Here is a 9,626-nt window from a genome sequence, read left to right as displayed (position 1 = left end):
GAGAGTGGAGCCGGCCAGCCAGCTGAGGAAGCGGGTGGATTCTAGAGAAAGACGACACTGGGAGGACCCTCTTGAGCTCTCCTACTGACCTGGAGGCGCTCAGGTGGCTGCCACTCAGTGTCCTCTCAGAGGCCATTGTACCCAGCCCACGATCGTAGGCAGGAATGTAGGGAGAGTTGATTTAATAAAGATGGGCTGAATGCCAGCTCTGATGGGACCCTCAGCTGGGTGTGATTTGAACAGAAAGATACATCCTACCGGGCCCCTCACAGAGCCTGTGCTTTGATGGAGACTTGACATGCCCTAATGTGACTACAGTACAGAGGAGGTTATGGTTATGATGCAATGGAGAAGGTGGAAGGCGTCTGTAGAACCTCTCTAGGGTGTCCCCTGGCTGGGTCCCGGTGCTTTGTCCCATCGGCACAGCCTGTATCTGGCTCAGACTTCCCCAGCTATGTGCGAGTCCATTTCATTAGAACAGCCTGCCTCTGGCCTCTGCGTAAGGCGGCTCACCGTGCCAGCACGTCTCCCCAGCCTTTTTATCTTCAGTGTCAACAATCTCACCTCCTTTCCCTTTCCCTCTGGGACTCTTTTGATGCATCCCTCTGTGACTTTCCTCTGACTTTGTCCCAAACGGGAAACCTAATGAGGATTCTATTCTCTGCAATAGGAAGGGGAGGGCTAAGGGCTCCCTTCTATCCTGCCATTTCCTATTTAAACAAAGGCTTTGTGCTGTGATACCACTAGGCGTTTATGTTCACTCTGACCCCAGAATCCTTTCTTCTCTCTCTGTGTGTTGTGCTTTGTAGTCTGTCGCCTCAGGTAGTCTGGTTAGTTCAGTGGTTTGGAGCTCAGCACCGGTAAGATCAAAATCCTTTGCTGAAACTGTTAAAGAAAAAAATTTTCAATGATACTTGTTAAAGCACTGTAAGGCAGAGTTTATTCAGGACCATTGTGATAGCTAGAGGGACCCCTGCAATGGGGTCTTGCAGTTGGGGAGAGAGGTTTAGCTCAACTTTGACTACATCATAGCATGGGCGAGCAGCAATTTATAGCCAAGGCGCAGGGTGGGGTCAGTGGATGGAAAATTACTTAGAAGAAACATCAGGGGCTAGGAGGTTCTGGCTAAACTGACCTAACAGGATTCTTCCTGAAGAAAGGTGGAGGGTTCAGATATCAGTTGGGGAATGGAGGATGAGAAACCTGATCAGATTTTGAGGGTGGTCTGATATCAAGGGTGGGAGTGGGGGTTCTTGCTAAACTGACTTAGCAGGATTCTTTGCTAAAAGTGGACTTTACAAGGGAGTACATAGCTGGGCCTAGGAGAAGTTTCCAAAAGTGGACTAAAGTTTGGCCAATCAAAGAATCTTTGTCAAGAACTCAGGTGATCTAGTAGGTTTCATTTGTTCCATGATCACAGCCAATACCTTTCACCTTGGCTCTGTTGTCATGATGTCCTGGCTTTACTTCCTGCATCCCCATCTCTCCAGATCCAAAATGATCTCCTTTCATCCCCATCTTCAGAACCAGCCCTGCCCAGACTCTAGGACCAGGGCTGCCTCTGTGAAACTGAATGCTGAGCAGATTCAGAGTCTTCTTTTTGCAGGCCTGTTTCCCCCTTGTGCCCACCTTTTTTTTTTTTTTTTTTTTTTTTTTGAGATGGAGTCTTGCTCTGTCGCCCGTGCTGGAGTGCAGTGGCGTGATCTTGGCTCACTGCAACCTCTGCCTCCCAGGTTCAAGTGATTCTCCTGTCTCACCCTCCTGAGTAGCTGGGATTACAGACGTGTGCCATTACATCCAACTAATTTTTGTATTTTTAGTAAAGACAAACGGGGTTTCACCACGTTGGCCTGGCTGGTCTCAAACGCCTAACCTCAAGTGATCCGCCTGCTTCAGCCTCCCAAAGTGCTGGGATTACAAGCTTGAGCCACCGCACCCAGCCCCCTTGTGCCCACTTCTAAGAAAGGGCCTGGGCTTCTGAATTACCTTCCTTGCCTGAAATTCAGCTTTGGTTTCTTGCTCAGCCCTCTGGTGGCTTCTGGACTCTTGAGAGGGCAGAGGTACTAGCTTGGTGGGGTGGTGCTTACCTACCACTTTCCCACCATGTGCCTTGACTTTGTTCCCTGACCTCTCAGAAACACACTTTCTTCCTTTCTTAAAAATACAAAAAGTTAGCCAGGTGTGGTGGTACATGTCTGTAATCCCAGTCACTCAGGAGGCTGAGGCAGGAGAATTGCTTGAACCCAGAAGGCGGAGGTTGCAGTGAGCCGAGATCGTGCGATCGCACTTCAGCCTGGGCAACAAGAGCGAAACTCCGTCTCAAAAACAAACAAACAAACAACAACAATAAAAAAGGGATGGGAGTGGCTCATACTTGAATTCGAACAAAATGGACATCAGTTAATGCTAATTCCAACTCTCCCATTTCCCCCATCTTTGCATTCCTAGGGCCTAGAAGCTTAAGCTTGATTGATGCTAATTATTTCTTGAAAGTCTATGCTCAACTCAACCTCAGACTACAGAGCCCCATGTTCCTTTATATCTGGTGGAACAGGCCCCTTTTTGCTGGACTCCTCAGAGGAGGTGCCACTAGCCTAGACCACCCACTGTCTCTCACCCCCTCTCTAACACCACGTCCCTGTCACTGTGTGTTGTGTTGCTGCCTGCCCCAGGGATTAGATCCCTGATCTAGCCTGTCTACCCCCTACCCTTCTGTTCCCCACGGAGTCATAGGACATGTTGCCTACATCTCTGTAGCACTGGATTTGGTGGCAGCCAGGTAAGAGAGAATGTGAACGAATTAGAGCAGCCCATTACCATCCTGGGCACCTGCTTCATGGAGCATCTGGCAAGGAAAGTGGTGGCCTGCAAAAAATAAAACCAAACAAAGCAAAGCCAAAAAGTCCCCCAAACATTAGGAACCTTTGGGTGGGATTGTTGTAAAGATGGACAGAAAGGTCTCCACAAAGTGTACGAAGTTGAAGGCACAAAGTTGAACTCCACAAAGTTGAAGGCAGAGCAATAGCAAATGCTTATTAAACATTTCCTAAGTGCTGGGTTATTTTCTAAGTGCAACCCGTGTTATTTCATTTAGTCCTCCCAACACCTCTGTAAGGGGGGTACTAATAATAGTCCAATTTCCCATGTAAAGAAGCTAAACCTGAGAGGAGTGAAAGGAACTGTTAAGGTTGTACAGCTAGTAAATGCTGGAATTTACAGCTAGTAAAACCAGGAATTTCACCTGGCAGGCTGATGCTGGAGCCTGCACTGGCGTCTGAGAGGCAGTGTTGCCCCCAGCCCTGTGCTGATCTCATGGAGGCAGCTACCATTTGCAGACTTGGACACATCCTCACATAACCTGGTTGTAGGGGAAAGGCTTGGGGACCTGGGGTTGCGGGGGCACTCTTGGTGGTTTCGTTATGAGGGAAATTGGATTTGCCGTGATTATACATCAAGGAATGGCATCTACAGATGCAGCTGTAGATATTCCAGATGTCCTTTGGCAGGGAGGTGACAAAAAGTGAGCCACCAGTGGGTGGAAAAACCCATATACATAAAGTGAAAGAGAGGTCATTAATTTCCCCTGGGCCATCCCGGTGTGCAAGTGAGGAATTAGAGGACATATGTATAAAAGATAGATCTGATGCTAATTGGCAGAAATGCTCCTCATTGCCTTGTGAAGCAAGGTTCATTAATTAAAACATAATGTTCAGTGTGACTTTAAAATTAAATACCTAAGACATAATGTCTGCTCACGAGGCAGACATGAAGTGTAGTTCTTTATATTCTTGTACTTTAGTACATGAACTTGTTGTATTATTTACAACCCAATCTACTCTAGAAGACTTTAAGAAGCTTCTATTTGGTCTCTTCTCATTAACTTCATGCTAAGTTTCAATATCTTGACTTCGCAGTCCATACTGGTTAGTGTCCCCCAGCTCTTTTGTTGGTCTGTTTCACTGGTGGAATGGGAAGAGACAACAGAAAATGTGGTCTCTACTATTGAAGAACCTGCAATGTATTAGGTGCAGAGTCTGTTGGGAAGGTCTGTGGCACCTTTATATTTGGGCTAGAAACAATGTTTCTCAGTTTCCCAGCTGTGTTCTCATTTGCAAGAATCAGAATCTCTGCCCATATTTAGGGAGACAAGGTGGAAGGGGGAGGGATTTATGAAAAGTTACTGGTGGGATTGGTATTGGGATATCAGGAACAGTTGGTGTCAAAAGGTTTCAGTCACTGTGCTGAATCTGTCCCTTCAAATATTCCCTTTGACTTGACATCACTTGGCCAAAGCTCAAAGTCCCAGGAATGAACATGTGACCGGTTAGGCCTGGCATGGTGTGGTGGAGAAATGGTGTGGCCTTCTTGACTTCCAATAGTAGAGCAGGTGGTGCAAAGTGGCAGGGGCTGGGACTTACCTTCTGCCAAGACCTTAAAACTGGGGAATTCTCTCCAATAGGAGATGGAGGTGCTAACAGAAATGGGCGATGGGGTGTTGTTGAGTGCTGGACAGCCAAAACAAACAAACAAACAAACAACAACAACAACAAAAACCCAGAACTCTCCCCTATGGAAACAATGGCAAAACAACCACCTATGGAGAGATGCTGGTATATATCTTGCTTTATGCAATATAAAAGCCTTCGAAGAAGTTGTATTTATAAGGAATCCTATGTTGAACGGAGCAGGACACCATCTATTAAAAGAAACTCTTGGTACATCCTTTTGCAAACTAGTGATGCAAACATAGCCTGACATTGATTTTGTTTTATGTGGAATTGTCCTGTAATGGATTGCGCCAAAGAAGATTCAGCTGCATGTATAATTGTGCACTCCTGAGGAACAGAGATCTTTTTCCTTGAAGGCACATCTCCTTGAATAGATTTTGATGGAAGATTCCATCACAGACTCTGCATAATCACAGCAGACGATTATTCCTTAAGAACTGGGCATGCTGGGGTTCCGCTTTTAAAAAAATTTTATTATACTTTAAGTTCTAGGGTACATGTGCACAACGTGCAGGTTTGTTACATATGTATACATGTGCCGTGTTGGTGTGCTGCACCCATTAACTTGTCATTTACATTAGGTATATCTCCTAATGCTATCCCTCCCCCCTACCCCCTTCCCACAATAGGACCCAGTGTGTGATGTTCCCCTTCCTGTCTGTTCAATTCCCACCTATGAGTGAGAACATGTGGTATTTGGTTTTCTGTTCTTGTGACAGTTTGCTGAGAATGATGGTTTCCAGCTGCATCCATGTCCCTACAAAGGACACAAGCTCATCTTTTTATGGCTGCATAGTATTCCATGATGTATATGTGCCACATTTTCTTAATCCAGTCTGTCACTAATGGACATTTGGTTTGATTCCAAGTCTTTGCTATTGTGAATAGTGCTGCAATAAACATACATGTGCATGTGTCTTTATAGCAGCATGACTTATAATCGTTTGGGTATATATCCAGTAATGCGATGGCTGGGTCAAATGGTATTTCTAGTTCTAGATCCTTGAGGAATCGCCACACTGTTTTCCACAATGGTTGAACTAGTTTACAGTCCCACCAACAGTGTAAAAGTGTTTCTATTTCTCCGCATCCTCTCCAGCACCTGTTGTTTCCTGATTTTTTAATGATTGCCATTCTAACTGGTGTGAGATGGTATCTCATTGTGGTTTTGATTTGCATTTCTCTGATGGCAAGTGATGATGATCATTTTTTCATGTGTCTGTTGGCTGTATGAATGTCTTCTTTTGAGAAGTATCTGTTTATATCCTTTGCTCACTTTTTGATGGGGTTGTTTGTTTTTTTCTTGTAAATTTGTTTGAGTTCTTTGTAGGTTCTGGATATTAGCCCTTTGTCAGATAAGTAGATTGCAAAAATGTTCTCCCATTCTGTAGGTTGCCTGTTCACTCTGATGGTAGTTTCTTTTGCAGTGCAGAAGCTCTTTAGTTTAATTAGATCCCATTTGTCAATTTTGGCTTTTGTTGCCGTTGCTTTTGGTGTTTTAGACATGAAGTCCTTGCCCATGCCTATGTCCTGAATGGTATTACCTAGGTTTTCTTCTAGGGTTTTTATGGTTTTAGGTCTAACATTTAAGTCTCTAATCCATCTTGAATTAATTTTCGTATAAGGAGTAAGGAAAGGATCCAGTTTCAGCTTTTTACTTATGGCTAGCCAATTTTCCCAGCACCATTTATTAAATAGGGAATCCTTTCCCCATTTCTTGTTTTTGTCAGGTTTGTCAAAGATCAGATGGCTGTAGATGTGTGGTATTATTTCTGAGGGCTCTGTTCTGTTCCATTGGTCTATATCTCTGTTTTGGTACCAGTACCATGCTGTTTTGGTTACTGTAGCCTTGTAGTATAGTTTGAAGTCAGGTAGCGTGATGCCCCCAGCTTTGTTCTTTTGGCTTAGGATTGTCTTGGCAATGCGGGCTCTTTTTTGGTTCCATATGAACTTTAAAGCAGTTTTTTTCCAATTCTGTGAAGAAAGTCATTGGTAGCTTAATGGGGATGACATTGAATCTATAAATTACCTTGGGCAGTATGGCCATTTTCACAATATTGATTCTTCCTATCCATGAGCATGGTATGTTCTTCCATTTGTTTGTGTCCTCTTTTATTTCACTGAGCGGTGGTTTGTAGTTCTCCTTAAAGAGGTCCTTTACATCCCTTGTAAGTTGGATTCCTAGGTATTTTATTCTCTTTGAAGCTATTGTGAATGAGAGTTCATTCATGATTTGGCTCTCTGTTTGTCTGTTATTGGTGTATAAGAATGCTTGTGATTTTTGCACATTGATTTTGTATCCCGAGACTTTGCTGAAGTTGCTTATCAGCTTAAGGAGATTTTGGGATGAGACAATGGGGTTTTCTAAATATACAATCATGTCATCTGCAAACAGGGACAATTTGACTTCTTCTTTTCCTAAATGAATGCCCTTTATTTCTTTCTCTTGCCTGATTGCCGTAGCCAGAACTTCTAACACTATGTTGAATAGGAGTGGTGAGAGGGGCATCCCTGTCTTGTGCCAGTTTTTAAAGGGAATGCTTCCAGTTTTTGCCCATTCAGTATGATATTGGCTGTGGGTTTGTCATAAATAGCTCTTATTATTTTGAGATACGTTCCATCAATACCGAATTTATTGAGAGTTTTTAGCATGAAGGGCTGTTGGATTTTGTCAAAAGCCTTTTCTGCATCTATTGAGATAATCATGTGTTTTTTGTCTTTGGTTCTGTTTATATGCTGGATTATATTTATTGATTTGCGTGTGTTGAACCAGCCTTGCATCCCAGGGATGAAGCCCACTTGATCATGGTGGATAAGCTTTTGGATGTGCTGCTGAATTCAGTTTGCCAGTATTTTATTGAGGATTTTTGCATCGATATTCATCAGGGATATTGGTCCAAAGTTCTCTTTTTTTGTTGTATCTCTGTCAGGCTTTGGTATCAGGATGATGTTGGCCTCGTAAAATGAGTTAGGGAGGATTCCTTCATTTTCTATTGATTGGAATAGTTTCAGAAGGAATGGTACCAACTCTTCCTTGTACCTGTGGTAGAATTCGGCTGTGAATTCGTCTGGTCCTGGACTTTTTTTGGTTGGTAGGCTATTAATTATTGCCTCAATTTCAGAGCCTACTATTGGTCTATTCAGGGATGCAACTACTTTCTGGTTTAGTCTTGGGGGAGTGTAAGTGTCCAGGAAATTATCCGTTTCTTCTGGGTTTTCTAGTTTATTTGCGTAGAGGTGTTTATAGTATTCTCTGATGGTAGTTTGTATTTCTGTGGGGTTGGTGGTGATATCCCCTTTATCATTTTTTATTGTGTCTATTTGATTCTTCTCTCTTTTCTTCTTTATTAGTCTTGCTAGCGGTCTATCAATTTTGTTGATCTTTTCAAACAACCAGCTCCTGGATTCATTGATTTTTTGGGGGGTTTTTTGTGTCTCTATCTCTTTCAGTTCTGCTCTGATCTTAGTTATTTCTTGCTAGCTTTTGAATGTGTTTGCTCTTGCTTCTCTAGTTCTTTTAATTGTGATGTTAGCGTGTCAATTTTAGATCTTTCCTGCTTTGTCTTGTGGGCATTTAGTGCTATAAATTTCCCTCTACACACTGCTTTAAGTGTGTCCCAGAGATTCTGGTATGTTGTATCTTTGTTCTCATTGGTTTCCAAGAACATCTTTATTTCTGCCTTCATTTCGTTATGTACCCAGTAGTCATTCAGGAGCAGGTTGTTCAGTTTCCATGTAGTTGAGCGGTTTTGATTGAGTTTCTTAATCCTGAGTTCTAGTTTGATTGCACTGTGGTCTGAGAGACAGTTTGTTATAATTTCTGCTCTTTTATATTTGCTGAGGAGTGCTTTACTTCCAACTATGTAGTCAATTTTGGAATAAGTGTGATGTGGTGCTGAGAAGAATGTATATTCTGTTGATTTGGGGTGGAGAGTTCTGTAGATGTCTATTAGGTCCGCTTGGTGCAGAGTTGAGTTCAATTCCTGGATATCCTTGTTAACTTTCTGTCTCGTTGATCTGTCTAATGTTGACAGTGGGGTGTTAAAGTCTCCCATTATTATTGTATGGGAGTCTAAGTCTCTTTGTAAGTCTCTAAGGACATGCTTTATGCATCTGGGTGCTCCTGTATTGGGTGCATATATATTTAGGATAGTTAGCTCTTCCTGATGAATTGATCCCTTTACCATTATGTAATGGCCTCCTTTGTCTCTTTTGATCTTTGATGGTTTAAAGTCTTGTTTTATCAGAGACTAGGATTGCAACCCCTGTCTTTTTTTATTTTCCATTTGCTTGGTAGATCTTCCTCCATCCCTTTATTTTGAGCTTATGTGTGTCTCTGCAGGTGAGATGGGTCTCCTGAATACAGCAAACTGGTGGGTCTTGACTCTTTATCCAATTTGCCAGGCTGTGTCTTTTAATTGGACCATTTAGTCCATTTACATTTAAGGTAAATAGTGTTATGTGTGAACTTGATCCTGTAATTATGATATTAGCTGGTTATTTTGCTCGTTAGTTGATGCAGTTTCTTCCTAACATCGATGGTCTTTACATTTTGGCATGTTTTTGCAATGGCTAGTACCTGTTGTTCCTTTCCATGTTTAGTGCTTCCTTCAGGATCTCTTGTAGGCCAGGCCTGGTGGTGACAAAATCTCTAAGCATTTGCTTGTCTGTAAAGGATTTTATTTCTCCTTCACTTATGAAACTTAGTTTGGCTGGATATGAAATTCTGGATTGAAAATCTTTTCTTTAAGAGTGTTGAATATTGGCCCCCACTCTCTTCTGGCTTGGAGAGTTTCTGCTGAGAGATCTGCTGTTAGTCTGATGGGCTTCCCTTTGTGGGTAACCCGACCTTTCTCTCTGGCTACCCTTAACATTTTTTCCTTCATTTCAACTTTGGTAAATCTGACAATTACGTGTCTTGGAGTTGCTCTTCTCGAGGAGTATCTTTGTGGTGTTCTCTGTATTTCCTGAATTTGAATGTTGGCCTGCCTTACTAGTTTGGGGAAGTTCTCCTGGATGATATCCTGCAGAGTGTTTTCCAACTTGGCTCCATTTTCCCCATCACTTTCAGGTACACCAATCAGATGTAGATCTGGTCTTTTCACATAATCCCATATT

This window comes from Macaca fascicularis, chromosome 9 (genome assembly GCF_037993035.2).
Source record: "Macaca fascicularis isolate 582-1 chromosome 9, T2T-MFA8v1.1".
Taxonomy (NCBI): Eukaryota; Metazoa; Chordata; class Mammalia; order Primates; family Cercopithecidae; genus Macaca; species Macaca fascicularis.
This window is presented reverse-complemented; position numbering follows the sequence as displayed.